The sequence below is a fragment of the Natator depressus genome, chromosome 4, assembly GCF_965152275.1.
Source record: "Natator depressus isolate rNatDep1 chromosome 4, rNatDep2.hap1, whole genome shotgun sequence".
In the NCBI taxonomy this organism is placed as follows: domain Eukaryota; kingdom Metazoa; phylum Chordata; order Testudines; family Cheloniidae; genus Natator; species Natator depressus.
The window spans coordinates 35931201-35945403 of record NC_134237.1 but is presented as its reverse complement, the minus strand read 5'-3'; the positions used below and the strand labels follow the sequence as shown (position 1 = coordinate 35945403).

The 14203-nt window shown below is 37.0% G+C and overlaps 1 protein-coding gene across 22 annotated transcripts in view; it reads left to right on the top strand.

Annotated features, from left to right (window-relative positions):
• The window catches only part of CAMK2D (calcium/calmodulin dependent protein kinase II delta), a 250983-nt gene that overhangs the window by 2900 nt on the left and 233880 nt on the right, over nucleotides 1-14203 (top strand). The gene's annotated exons all lie outside the window — the stretch shown is intronic.

Here is a 14203-nt window from a genome sequence, read left to right as displayed (position 1 = left end):
AACATGCTTGTACGAGGATGTTAGGGATTAAGGATTATTCTCTGTTGACATTATCTTTACTTTCATGTGAATTTATGGTATTGTGATGAGCATGGAAATGAGTAAACAGTGTCAGTGTGTAAACCTGCCTTTGTGGCTTGGTTTATGTTTTATACAAGGGGAGCATTGTATATAAACAGCACTCTGATTTCATTAATTCATTTAATAAATATATAAAAGAATACTTCTAATATATGGTGGCATAGCTGTAACTTTTAATGCTGCTGTAACAGCTGGGGATCATTCAACATTTTGCGTTATATAATCTTATTTTCAGCTCAGTAACAGGATTGTAAAAGTTTACTTTTCACTACCTCTTGTCTTCAGGCTCTTAATGTATGAGAGAGTTATTTTTTTCCTTTTAGTTTTATAAAACCATATTTCTAATGAGTCTGTTCATTTTTAGGATTTGGCTTATTTTTTTAATGGAGGGGTGAGGAAAGTAAATAAAATGGAAGTTTGTGATTTGAGAACTTTTTTTTACTTAAATACATTTTGATTTTCAGTTATTTTTTCTATATCAGTTGAAAATGTTGATCTGTTAGTTTGGATATTTAAAAGAAAATTAGCCAAAATATTGACATTTAAAACAGATAAATATTTAAAAAATTAAGTCCCTCTTGACACGAGAGACTGCAATGGAATCAACACTGGATTGTTAATGAATTATGGTTTGAATGTATCACATATATATTACGATTTTAAATATATGTGTTACAGTGAAGAAACTATAACATTTATTAAAGTAAATTTTAAGAGTCTGCCTTAAACTCCTAAAAGCAGCACAGGACACAGTAAATGCTTCTACTTTGCACTTTTCTTACGCAGTTTTATCTAGACATTGCAGCACATACATGACCAAATTCATCTTTGGTGTAGTCTTTTAATTTAAGTGGAATTTCACCAAAGAAATTGAGAACGCAGTATGCAGTATAACATCATACACAGATCTCGGATTTCTGCATTCCTGGTACCCAAGAATTCAACTCGGAGTTCCCTTACTTTTGTGGATTTAAAATTTAAATCTGAATAATAGATTGCGGGCATGTCATTTTCCTTACATACACATGTGTGTATACATGATATATTGTCAGTGGATTTAAGTGAGTATTATAGGGGTAGGGAATACTAACTGTCCAGCTCTGCCTGTACAAATTTGCACAAATAGTTTGGTCATGATCAGGCAACTTTCACAGAGCTAGTTTTTACAGAACTCTTCAAAAATTGCTAGTAGGAAGTTTTGCTTTGTTTTCTATTGCAGTTATATGGTCCATATAGTGAGGGTATTAACATACATAAGAAATTGTTTTGTATTGAGTGTGTGTGTGTGTATGTATGTATGTATGTATGTGTATATCTACACATACACACAGTATACATATAATTACATAGACTCAGTGTACTGGGTATTTTGTCAGGTAAATAGCTCCAGATATGAAACAGTAATCAATAAGCATGCATCAGGTTAGAAAAAATGTACTTATGACCCTAACCATTTGTAGTTTATTTAAAAGCATGCTTCCAATTTCTCTGTCTTCAGATATTTCTTATGATATAGAAGCTATATGTTATATAGCATCAAACTGTGATACATTTTAATTTGGATAACTGATAATGGGTTTACAGATTGTAGGTTAGATAATATTTGAAATCACACCATTATTTAATTCTTGTCACATCTTGACATGTTTTTCATTGTGAGATGGAGCCATTGACTTTCATGGGTTCATACGATAATTCACCGGTGTATTAAATCATACAGAATATGCTATTGTTGTAATTCTAATGGACAGTTCATAAAGTGAACTTCATCCCAGTGCACGGGGTACATACAAGGTACTCTGTGCTGAGGTGAATTTCATGTATGGTGAGTGGCTCTCTTTGGTGTAGTTCACTAAATTCACATAGTGTTCAGTAAGACTTTTTGCTTGAAATATTGAAGAGGTATTTTAACAAATGATATGGAATAATCAAAACTTTGATTATATTTTACTAAGTTTATTTCAAACAGTATTAATATTCTTAGTTCTGGGTTTCAGTTAGTGTTGCCTAGTCAAACAGCTCTTTCCCATGTATGTTTTCTTTGAGTATATTTGAACACTTAGATTCATAGTCCTCCCAATGTGAAATATTGATCTGGTCATACAAAGCTGTCTGGATTTGCACTTTCTTCATAGTTTCCCTGCATGATTAAATCTTTACAAAGGAGTTTCAAAACACTGTTGTGTTTAAAGTGCTGCATGTTCTTTTTCATTTGTTTGTTTGTTTTTGGGGGTCTTCTGCACAACACTTTGCATTTCTACTGCTCTCATTTTCAAAACTAAGTTTGTGTTTTAAATTGATGACAAATTTCATATATTTGGAATGTGGTCACATACCTAACTAATCCAAATTACAATAGAAAAAGTACTATTGTTTAAAGTTAGATTTTTTTTTTTTAAATAAAGAAGTTGATTTTAAATGCATGGTTTTCTATAATATTGATAACAGGTAGGTAGAAATGTCATCAGTTCCATGGTTCTCTCTTGATTTGTTGTTCTTAAACAATAACAGAAGTATAGCCTTTCATTGTAGAGATGCCTTTTATGAACAATTTTTGTGTTAGTTAACTAACATTTCAGTAGGAACATATAGAAGTTCCTCTTTTCATTTAAAAATAATGTCACGCTTCATATACAAATTGTGGTTTTTGTAAGTTATTAAACTTTAATGAAGAATGAAGAAATAATTAATTCAGATTGGTATTGTTAGAAAATAAACAGTTGGTCATTTGTATCAGAAGAACATGTTCTTAATAAACTAGGAGCATGAACATACTGCAGGAAAGTAGAGCCCTGAAAGAAAGTGGAAGAGTTGGCAAGTGTATGGAAAAGTAATAGCATAAAGCAATATATCTGTGCTGCTTTTGCATTGTACTAGGCTTAATCTTATATATATTCTATTACTTTTTATTAAGCCTTGGTTTTGTTATTTGCAGAGGCTGTCCTATTTATGGGTATATAGTTAGGAAGAATAAAGTTTGCTATTCTAAAATATTATTTTATTCAGCCTTGCCCTGTTATGCATCAAACTTTAAAAAAAAAAAAAAAAAGACAAAACTTCATAGCGTTTATTTTTATCTTTCAACCTCTTCTTTTTTTCTTTTTTGAAAGAATTGTGGCTTTAACCCTACCATGAGCTCTGTGTGGATGGATCCTCTGCCTATGCAGATCCCATTGCAGGATCGAGGTCTTAATCTCCAATTACAGTGTATGTGTTTCATGGACAATAAGAAAATATGAAAGATTTTGGCAATCATTGTACTTTTGGCATATTCTCTCTAATTGGATTGAAAAGGAACAGAAATCGGTGTGCTCAGCAGATTGTTCATTATATGCAGTCATTTAACTCATCTGAACTTGCACCAGATCTGTAGTGACCAAAAGTACTTGCCTTCTGATGATCACTCGATGGTACTGTCCAGTTCCTAGTGTGCCTTTGTCCATGTTGCCAAAAATACCCCACCCACCCCTTTGGTCATTGCAGCAGAAAGGTGAGCAACTATCTGTGGCAAGCATACATATTTGTAGGGCAGATACAGGAACCCATAGGAGTTATCCATTCCATTCTTTCCATACCCGTCACCTGATCCAAAGTCCACTGACATCAGTGAGAGACTTGCAATTAGTTTCATAGGGCTTTGGGTCAGATCTTTGGAGGTTTCTGCTGGTTACTTATTGTCTTCTCATTTGGCCTCCTCTCCACTCTTAGTATCTTTCTATTTTATGAAAGAGAAGTGCTTCACTGATATTTCCTGTACTTTATTCACTGAAGGGTCCCCATGTGCAAGGAAATGTCACAGGTGACCACACCAATTGCAGATTCTTTCAGCTACCTGTGATTTGCATGGAGACTGAAGAGGCACTCTCACCCTTTTGGAACAATATTTTGTTCGGAGACTCTGAGGAATTTTGCTGTGTGGCTAGGGTATTTCCATCTATAAATCTATCCGTGTGGAACATTTCATGAACCATAAAGTTGTTTAAAATACTGTAGGGAGATAAATGGAAATGTGAACCATATAAGATGGTATTTTTCAGCATATTTTTTTATGGCAAAGAGAGGAAAAATTACCATGCCACTACAGACTAGTGGTCCGTTTAGTCACAGTGCCATAGGACTCTTTGCTGCTTTTACAGATCTAGACTAACACGGCTACCCCTCTGATATCTTGTCTCTATTAATGCTGTATGCTTTGCAGGAATCCAGAAAACTGCAGTAATGCACCCAACAGTGCAGTACTATGTACCTTAGGGAAAATTTCGTTCTGACCCTAGCAGGTGATGAGCGTAACCCTGAAGCACAAGAATTAATAAAATTTAGACTTCTGTCTTTGTAATTTTAGCATAACTGGATGCTATTCTTATTCATAATGTTGTCTATAATTAAACAAACAAAAAACCCCTCTGGGCCTGCTCTTGTGAAGCAAATGTCAGTTTTGTATGTGCAGGGTCCACAGAATTGGGCTCTAAGCCATTTGCTTCAGTAAAGTCTTGTGGAGGTCTGTTTCTCACCTTAATTATATGTTGATTGGTAACATGTTTTCTCTCATGTATTAAATGTGTTTCCCTTTCAGTGTTTTCTTTAAGATGACAGGAAATGATAATCAGTTACACCTTGTTGCTTGAAGAACTTTTTGGGGAGAGAAGGAACATTGTCTGGGATCTCTCTGTTTTTTCATTCTATTCCATTACTTCCTGGGGCTTGAACTGGGCCTGTGACCCATCTTCTCATGAGTAGGTTCCTTCCATTAATGAGTCAGCCAGAGGGAGTTATTCAAGGGTGACTTGTTCTTTCTTTCCTTCCTTTCCTTCCTTTCCTCTGTAGACTTTGCTGGTTTTATGTCAAAGTAACTCCAGTTACTTCACTGGAGTTACTTCAGATTCACTCAACATAAGAGGGAAGAGAGCTAGGCACTGAGATCTTCATCTTGAATTCCCCATACTGTCTGTACAGTTTCTAAATCTCCATGTTGATTTTGGAACATAAATATATTTTTCCTGTCTTCTGTTTTCGTCGAGAATTTGTTCACTGAATGTATTTTGCTTAAATTCAAATCAAATTTCAAAGCAAAAGCTATTCTTAAAACAAAACACTTTTAAGAGGAAAAAAAATTAAGTGCCCAGTCCTGTTCACAGTTGCTACTGCACATATATGTACTCCCATGCATAATCCCCAATGACTTCAGTAGGGCTACAAGCAGGAATAAAGAGATATAGTCAATAGTAACTATTTTCACAATGGGGCCATTAGTTAGTAATCTTTTAATAGTATTCTGAAAACCAGGAATCAAAGCACCCATGTTACTTGCTCTTCCACAGTCTCTTGGTGTTCTCCCTGTTACTTTTTTTAAACCTTTTTTCCTTGTTTTTATTATTTTTTTATATCAAGTCTGCAAACCTCTCTAATATGTTCTGTGTATCTGAAGTATTACTTGTGTGTGTTTTACAATATGTTCATATGAATATGATGTACTGTAATATGTTAATTATTGTCTTAATGTGAAAATAAGGGAACAAGAACAATATTAAACATTTTCAATTTTATTGTATGTTTGTTTTATTTGGTTCTTTAGTATACAAAATAATGTACAGTATTTTATGCCTGTTGTGATTTGAGGCCCCAGTTCAGTAAGGTACTTAAATACATTGCCTATCTTTAACATGTTAGTTCTCCTATTGATTTAAAATTAGGCAGATGCTTATGTGAATTCTTGATCGTTATCCATCTGATTAGGTTTTGAAATGAACAAGTTTATTGAAAATGAAAAATAAAAGCAATAGTCTAATGAGACAAGAAGAGGTGTTAGGTGTGCAGATAAGAGGTAGTGATACATTACTCTTTCCCAATCATGATTGGCATGTAGTAGCCATTCTTACTACTCTTATTTCATGCTTATTATTCCAAGTCCTTCCACGTTAGCTGCTTTTCTGATGCACTGTGGCTTGAAGAGCAGGGTAAAATCATATCCTCTTCCTGTAACCTAAAAACACCTGCTTTGACAGCCTGGTGGTTCTGACAGATTAAAAAAATGTAAACCAAATTATTTTATTTGCACAGGCAAACATAAGCAAAATGATGTAATCATTTACCTACCTTTATTTGAGCACCCTCAGATATGTAGGATAGGTATCTTGAGTGGATCTTACTGGTACCTCTGGGTTTTATTTCGTCGGGGTCCTATATCCTTCTTTATATGCAATTACTTATCATTTGTGGGATACTTCGTAAGGACAATTTGAGGATTGTAAAGTATTATAGAAAAGCATAACCACTTCCTAACTTTATTGGATGAAGGACACGTACAATACATACTCATGTTGAAGGTGATAGCCCTTTTGTTTAACTGTTTATTTTAAATTAATCATGCTTTGAAGGTGAATGGAACATCTGCTTCCTATTGGAGAGCTACATAAATCCAATCCGTCTGTTTATTCTTGTAAATGTTTTAGTTTGTGTGTGTGTGTGTGAGAATATATATAATATCTGTTCCTCTCACTCTAATCTGAGTATTACTAGAAATGTTTTGTGCACCAGAGCCTTTATTTATGTAATACCAGCCTGAGCAGATGTTGCCTTTTGTGAGAAGGTTTTGTTTACTGTAGTCCCACCCACTCTGCAACTTGTTTTTTTTCCATTGTAGTGCTGCCCGTCCATTCTCCTATGTTTGAGGTTCAGTAGCTTTGTCTGCCTCTTCATATGAGACTTGTAACTCTGCTATTTTGTGTTATATTTGATTGGAAGTTACTAAAGAAGTTGTCAGCTCCAGTGCAAGGTATTTAACATGTGAGTGAATTTGGTGCTCATGAAAGTGATACTGGCTGAAAGCACTGGCTCCTGCCAAGTATAGTTAAGACCTGTGCATATTTCCTCCATGCAGCTTTGCGAATGCACCTCAGCCTTGACTTGTAATGCTTCTGTTATTCCAGTCTTGGGCCTCTCTTGAGTGGAAACTGCCAAACATAGTGAATTGTGCTATGTTCTGTGGTGGTTTTTTATGAGAAAATGAGGTGACAAAGCTTGTTTCCACCTGTTGACTAAGTCTAGCTTAGAACTTGGGTCTCTGGAGCAGAAAAGCTAGTGCCTGCAGAGCTGTGATACTTAGTGTCCTAATTAAAAAAAAAATGTTTTCATCTGTTCAGCCTTTTTTGGCTAGTTGCAAACATTTAAAATAACTTGAAACTCATTTTCTCTTTCATTTAAAGGAAAATTAAAGAATGTGGTTAGAATTACAACTAAAATCAGACTAGGAAAAACAACTCAACATTAGGATTAGAAATTACCTTGTCATTATTTTAAAGGGATAGAAGGCTGTCTAAATGTGAAGGCCTACTCAGCTCATTAGAGATCTGTCCATACAACAGTGCATCTGTTTTGTGTTTGGCAGAAATCTCCTTTGCTTTAGCTGGTGGTCTGAGGCAACCTATGAAACTTCTGCTTTCAGTATTACCTTCCTTGAATATTAAGTATTTCACAGAGAACTGTGATGATAACTTAAAGTATTAGGCAAGTTTGGTTAAAAATTATCAAATTAAAAAGAATTTTAAATAAAATAAAGCTTATTAATAATAGAAAAGTAACAGTATTGATATTTTGATGGCAACCATAAAGGAAATTTCTCTTTGTATGAGGTGTAATTTTATTTTCATAACACTGCACCAAGACGTTATACTGACTCTAACTTCCCAGCAGAAGTATCTTTCATCCATTTGATATGAATTTCTGTATATTTGTGCAGTTACTTTGAAATTGGAGCCAGGCTTGCTGTTGAAATTGAGGTCCAGTCTGCCATGTATCTCTTGCTGATCAGTTCTAGACAAATCAGCAATAATTTGGCTTGAGGTTTGACCAAAAACCAAGTGTTTGGTTTGACCAGAAACCAAGTGTACCAAGATAGGAAGCTGATAATTCTTTTCCTTTTTTGTAACACTGTTTTTTGTCTGTTTTGTTTCCATGTTCAGATCCATCATCTATCTGCCTTGTTACATCTGTCGGCAGAAGTCAGGTTAAAATTACCAGCTAGCATTACTGTGCTATCTATCTAGCTTTGATGCAAAACCAAAAATTTTAGGGTGCATTGGAAATTCATTTTCAGACAGATGTTAACTATGACCAAGATGTAGACTGTATTGAAATTAGCTCTCAGAATAACTCCATTTAATGTAATTGATAAGCACAGCACATGCACACTGTAAAATTATTCCATCCCAAAGCTTAAAGGATGGAAAATGTGAACTGTCAATGTATGGAGTTCATAAGCAAACAATTTGTAGCAAGAAGTCTGTTTTAGATGCTTTCAAAACTTTTTTCCTGATTTAATTATAATTAGAAACCGCTTACTTGTAATATTCCGCAACGTGAATGCAGGTGCTGCAGTGTCAGTCACGTTGCATATTCATATAGGTGCAGGAACAAATGGAGTACCTACATAATATTCATATTTGACAATCTGATGGGATTTGCCAAGTCTAAGCTTTCATTTACATTTTAACCTCTTCAGGAGATGGGTTTGTGATTTAATTAGGCAAGAGAGGCCTATGAGTTATTTGTATTGCATGTAAAACCTCACACCAGTGCTCTTGTGGTTTGGGAGATTTCTTGCAGGAATGTTTTTTTTTTACTGGATGTCACTCTTTTGAGTTTGGTGTCTTTAATTAGTCTGTTTCTCTTATAGTTTTGTTCTTTTGACTGATTTTATTCAAATCCTTCAATGTAAGAAGCAGTCTTATTTTTATCAGTACTCTAAACCAAAATGTAATGTATCACTGAGAAGTTCTTGGTTACTGTGGTACTGCATTGCAGTGAAGATTTTGTACTGTAGTGTAGATTATCTTGATTTGCTGCAAGGCAGCTAAGTTAGCACTGAACTTTTGTGATTATGATACCCAGCTTTGACAGCAGCATATGATGATTCGCTTTCTGCCTTTTCTAGAAAGGGTTCTCAAGATATTACATACCTTAAGGCTTGAGTAAATTTCAGTGGAGAAAACACCTTTCAATAAATGTTTTGACTGTTTGTAGGACACCTTATCCATGAAAAGACAAGGAATCATTTCATCATGGAAACATAATGATTGCCCTTTGGATGTGAGGATATTACAACCACACTGTCTTTTTGCATTTTTTAATTAAAGTTTACCTGTTCAGCTGCTTATGTTCAAAAGTTTATTGAAACAGGCTAAGCTAAGTCAAGATATTTTTCTTTTGCTGTTTATCTTTTCTAAAGTGGAATGTTATTAGCCTACAGTACTTTTTTTGCCTGTTAAATATCTTTTTAAAAAAAAACTTTTCCTTAAAAGAATGTCAAATATTTTTAGACCCAAACACACACATACATAAAGAAAATGAAAAGAAATAAATAATTATAATACCTAACAAATGATTGAGAAATATTTTTAAAAATCTAATTACCTTTAAAAAACCTTCAATTAAAAGCTTTTAATTAAATTTAAATGTTCTTCTGTAATATTTTGATACCATGAAAGCAGAACTGAGTGACTATAATATGTGACATTGACAAGACTGTTTTTTTGGTCCAAAATGTGTGAAATGGAAATAAGTAAATGACATAAATGGTGAAAAACACAATAATTAGTATTGAGTAAAATAAAAATCTTAAATGAATCCTCATCTATCCATAGAATCTCTATGGATAGTAATTCCATGCTCTAATAAGAATATAACGGTAGGGATCTGTTATCGACCATCTGACCAGAACAGTGATAGTGATGATGAAATGCTAAGGGAGATTAGAGAGGCTATCAAAATAAAGAATTCAATAATAGTGGGGGATTTCAATTATCCCCATATTGACTGGGTACATGTCACCTTAGGGTGACATGTAAGAAATGCAGAGACAAAATTTCTTGATACTTTAAATGACTGCTTCTTGGAGCAGCTGGTACAGGAACCCACAAGGGGAGAGGCAGCTCTCTATCTAGTCCTGAGTGGAGCGCAGGATCTGGCCCAAGAGGTAACTATAACAAGACTGCTTGGAAATAGTGACCATAATATAACAACATTTAACATTCCTGTGGTGGGAAGAACACCTCAACAGCTCAACACTGTGGCATTTAATTTCAGAAAGGGGAACTATGCAAAAATGAGGAAGTTAGTTAAACAGAATTTAAAGGGTACAGTGACTAGAGTGAAATCCCTGCAAGCTGCATGGACATTTTTCAGAGACGCCATAATAGAGGCTCAACTTAAATGTATACCCCAAATTAAAGAACACAGTAAAAGAACTAAAAAAGAGCCACTGTAGCTTAACAACCATGTAAAAGAAGCAGTGAGAGATAAAAAGGCATCTTTTAAAAAGTGGAAGTCAAATCCTAGTGAGGTAAATAGAAAGGAGCATAAACACTGCCAAATTAAATATAAAAATGTAATAAGAAAAGCCAAAAAGGAGTTTGAAGAACAGCTAGCCAAAAACTCAGAAGGTGGTAAAAAACATTTTATTAAGTACATCACAGGCAGGAAGCCTGCTAAACAACCAGTGAGGCCCTTGGATGATCGAGATACAAAAGGATAAAGTCATCGCAGAAAAACTAAATGAATTCTTTGCTTCAGTCTTCACGGTTGAGGATGTTAGGGAGATTCCCAAACCTGAGCTGTCTTTTGTAGGTGACAAATCTGAGGAATTGTCACAGGTTGAAGTGTCACCAGAGGAGGTTTTGGAATTAATTGAGAAACTTGAGTAACAAGTCACTGGGACCAGATTGCATTCACCCAAGAGTTCTGAAAGAACTCAGATGTGAAATTGCAGAACTATTAACTATGGTTTGTAACCTGTCCTTTAAATCAGCTACTGTACCCAGTGACTGGAAGATAGCTAATGTAATGCCAGTAATTAAGAAGGGCACTAGAGGTGAGCCTGGCAATTACAGACTGGTAAGTCTAACGTCCGTACCGGGCAAATTAGTTGAAACAACAGTAAAGAATAAAATTGTCAGACACATAGAAGAACATAAATTGTTGGGCAAAAGTCAACATGGTTTCTGTAAAGGGAGATGGTGTCTTACTAATCTATTAGAGTTCTTTGAGGGGGGTCCAGTGGGCATAGTGTACTTAGATTTCCAGAAAGCCTTTGATAAGGTCCCTCACCAAAGGCTCTTACGTAAATTAAGTTGTCATGGGATAAGAGGGAAGATCCTTTCATGGATTGAGAACTGGTTAAAAGACAGGGAACAAAGGGTAGGAATAAATGGTAAATTTTCAGAATGGAGAGGGGTTACTAGTGGTGTTCCCCAAGGGTCAGTCCTAGGACCAATCCTATTCAACTTATTCATAAATGATCTGGAGAAAGGGGTAAACAGTGAGGTGGCAAAGTTTGCAGATGATACTAAACTGCTCAAGATAGTTAAGACCAAAGCAGACTGTGAAGAATTTCAAAAAGATCTCACAAACTAAGTGATTGGGCAACAAAATGGCAAATGAAATTTAATGTGGATAAATGTAAAGTAATGCACATTGGAAAAAAATAACCCCACTATACATACAATATGATGGGGGCTAATTTAGCTCCAACTAATCAGGAGAAAGATCTTGGAGTCATCGTGGATAGTTCTCTGAAGACATCCACAAAGTGTGCAGCGGCAGTCAAAAAAGCAAACAGGATGTTAGGAATCATTAAAAAAGGGATAGAGAATAAGACGGAGAATATCTTATTGCCCTTATATAAATCCATGGGATGCCTACATCTTGAATACTGCATACAGATGTGGTCCCCTCATCTAAAAAAGATATACTGGTATTAGAAAAGGTTCAGAAAAGGGCAACTAAAATGATTAGGGGTTTGGAATGGGTCCCATATGAGGAGAGATTAAAGAGGCTAGGACTTTTCAGCTTGGAAAAGAGGAGACTAAGGGGGGATATGATAGAGATATGTAAAATCATGAGTGGTGTGGAGAAAGTGAATAAAGAAAAGTTATTTACTTGTTCCCATAATATAAGAACTAGGGGCCACCAAATGAAATTAATGTATAGCAGGTTTAAAACAAAAAAAGGAAGTTCTTCTTCACACAGCGCACAGTCAACCTGTGGAACTCCTTGCCTGAGGAGGTTGTGAAGGCTAGGACTATAACAGGGTTTAAAAGAGAACTGGATACATTCATGGAGGTTAAGTCCATTAATGGCTATTAGCCAGGATGGGTAAGGAATGGTGTCCCTAGCCTCTGTTTGTCAGAGGGTGGAGATGGATGGCAGGAGAGAGATCACTTTGTCATTACCTGTTAGGTTCACTCTCTTTGGAGCACCTGGCATTGGCCACTGTTGGTAGAGAGGGTACTGGGCTGGATGGACCTTTGGTCTGATGCAGTATGGCTCTTCTTATGAGTATGGCTGCTATTTGCTTTGTTCAGATAGTACAGACATCTGTATAGTTAAGCATAGAGACTGAATCTAGATTTGTACCTGGGGAAGATTTTCCTTCCAGAGTACAGCAACAGTAAGCACCTGATCCATTGCCTATTGAAGTCATTTGGGTGCTTTTCAACTGACTTAACTAAAATCCATGGAGTTAGACCAGTATAAAAGTCTACTGAGAGGAGAATCAGGCCCAGAGTCGTCATCTCCTTCTCCTCCCCATCCTGCTCTTGGGTTGGGGGGAATAACAATGAGTAGGGCCCTACCAAATTCATGGCCATGAAAAAAACGTCACAGACCGTGAAATCTGGTCTTTTGTGTGCTTTTACCCTGTACCATACAGATTTCATGGGGGAGACCAGCATTTCTCAGATTGGGGGTCCTGACCCAAAAGGGTGTTGCAGGGGGTCACAAGGTTATTTTAGGGGGGTCGTGGTATTACCACTCTTATTTCTGCGCTGCCTTCAGAGCTAGGTGGCTGGAGAGCGGTGGCTATTGGCCGGGCACTCAGCTCTGAAGGCAGTGCCACCGCCACGCCAGCAGCAGTGCTGAAGTAAGGGTGGCAATACCATACTGTGCCACTCTTACTCCTGCGCTCATGCCTTCAAAGCTGGACGGCCAGAGAATGGCGGCAGCTGACTGAGGGCCCAGCTCTGCAGGCAGCAGCGCAGAAGTGAGGATGGCATGGTATGGTATGGTATTGCCACCCTTACTTCTGTGCTGCTGCTGGCGGTGGTTTTGCCTTCAGAGCTGGTCTCCTGGCCAGCAGCCACCACTCTCCAGCTGCCCAGCTCTGAAAACGGTACCACCGCCAGCAACAGCCCAGAAGTAAGGGTAGCAGTACTGCAACCCCCGCTACAATGTGGGCCTTGTGACCCTCCCACAACTCCTTTCTGGGTCAGGACCCGTACAATGACAGCACCATGAAATTTCAGATTTAAATAGCTGAAATCATGAAATTTACGATTTTAAAAATCCTGTGGCCATGAAATGGACTAAAATGGACTGTGGGTTTGATAGGGCCCTAACAGTGAGCCATTGACCATCAGCACCCCTGTAAGAGCTTGCCTGTGTTTGGCTGTAACCCAGCTCCTTCACTACTGAGTGCCACTACTGAGCATTGGGGCACGCAGCCCTCACGAATCAGAACTCTACCAGATGGAAAGATGGCAGACTCCGTGTGTTGGAACCCTAATCTTTCTTCCATTCACTTGAATGTAAGGTTGCTGCCACTTCTTGCTCTGTCACATTAAGGCTGAAAAAGAGTAGAAGGGAGTGGGCAACGGGGTTGGGTTACTGGAGACAGATTAGTGTGGGATAGAAATTCTGTGGGGAAGAATGGAGGCAGCAGAAAGGGCCTAGGCTTTCTGCCTTTGTTGAACGGAGAGGGACGGAAGAATGGTGGAACTTTTGTGCTATGGAGATTGTAGGAAGGAGCTGGAGTCTGTTTTAGGCTTAAGTTTCACTTAAGCTTTCACTGGATATGCACTTAAACAGCTTGGAATCAGTTGTGCTCTCTCCACCCTGTCGGGCCATCATTCCTGTTTGTTTATACTATGGTAATGTGCAGAGGCCTCAGTCACTTCAGAACCCATTATCCCAGGTGCTATAGAACAACATAGGAAGACTTAGTCCCTGCCACACAGAATTATTCAGAATAATTATTTGAAAGGCTTGATCTACACAACCAGTAACTGATGTGTGTGAGTGCTTTTTTCCCCTATACTACATCTAAAGCTCCTGAGCATATGTTTGAGGAGAG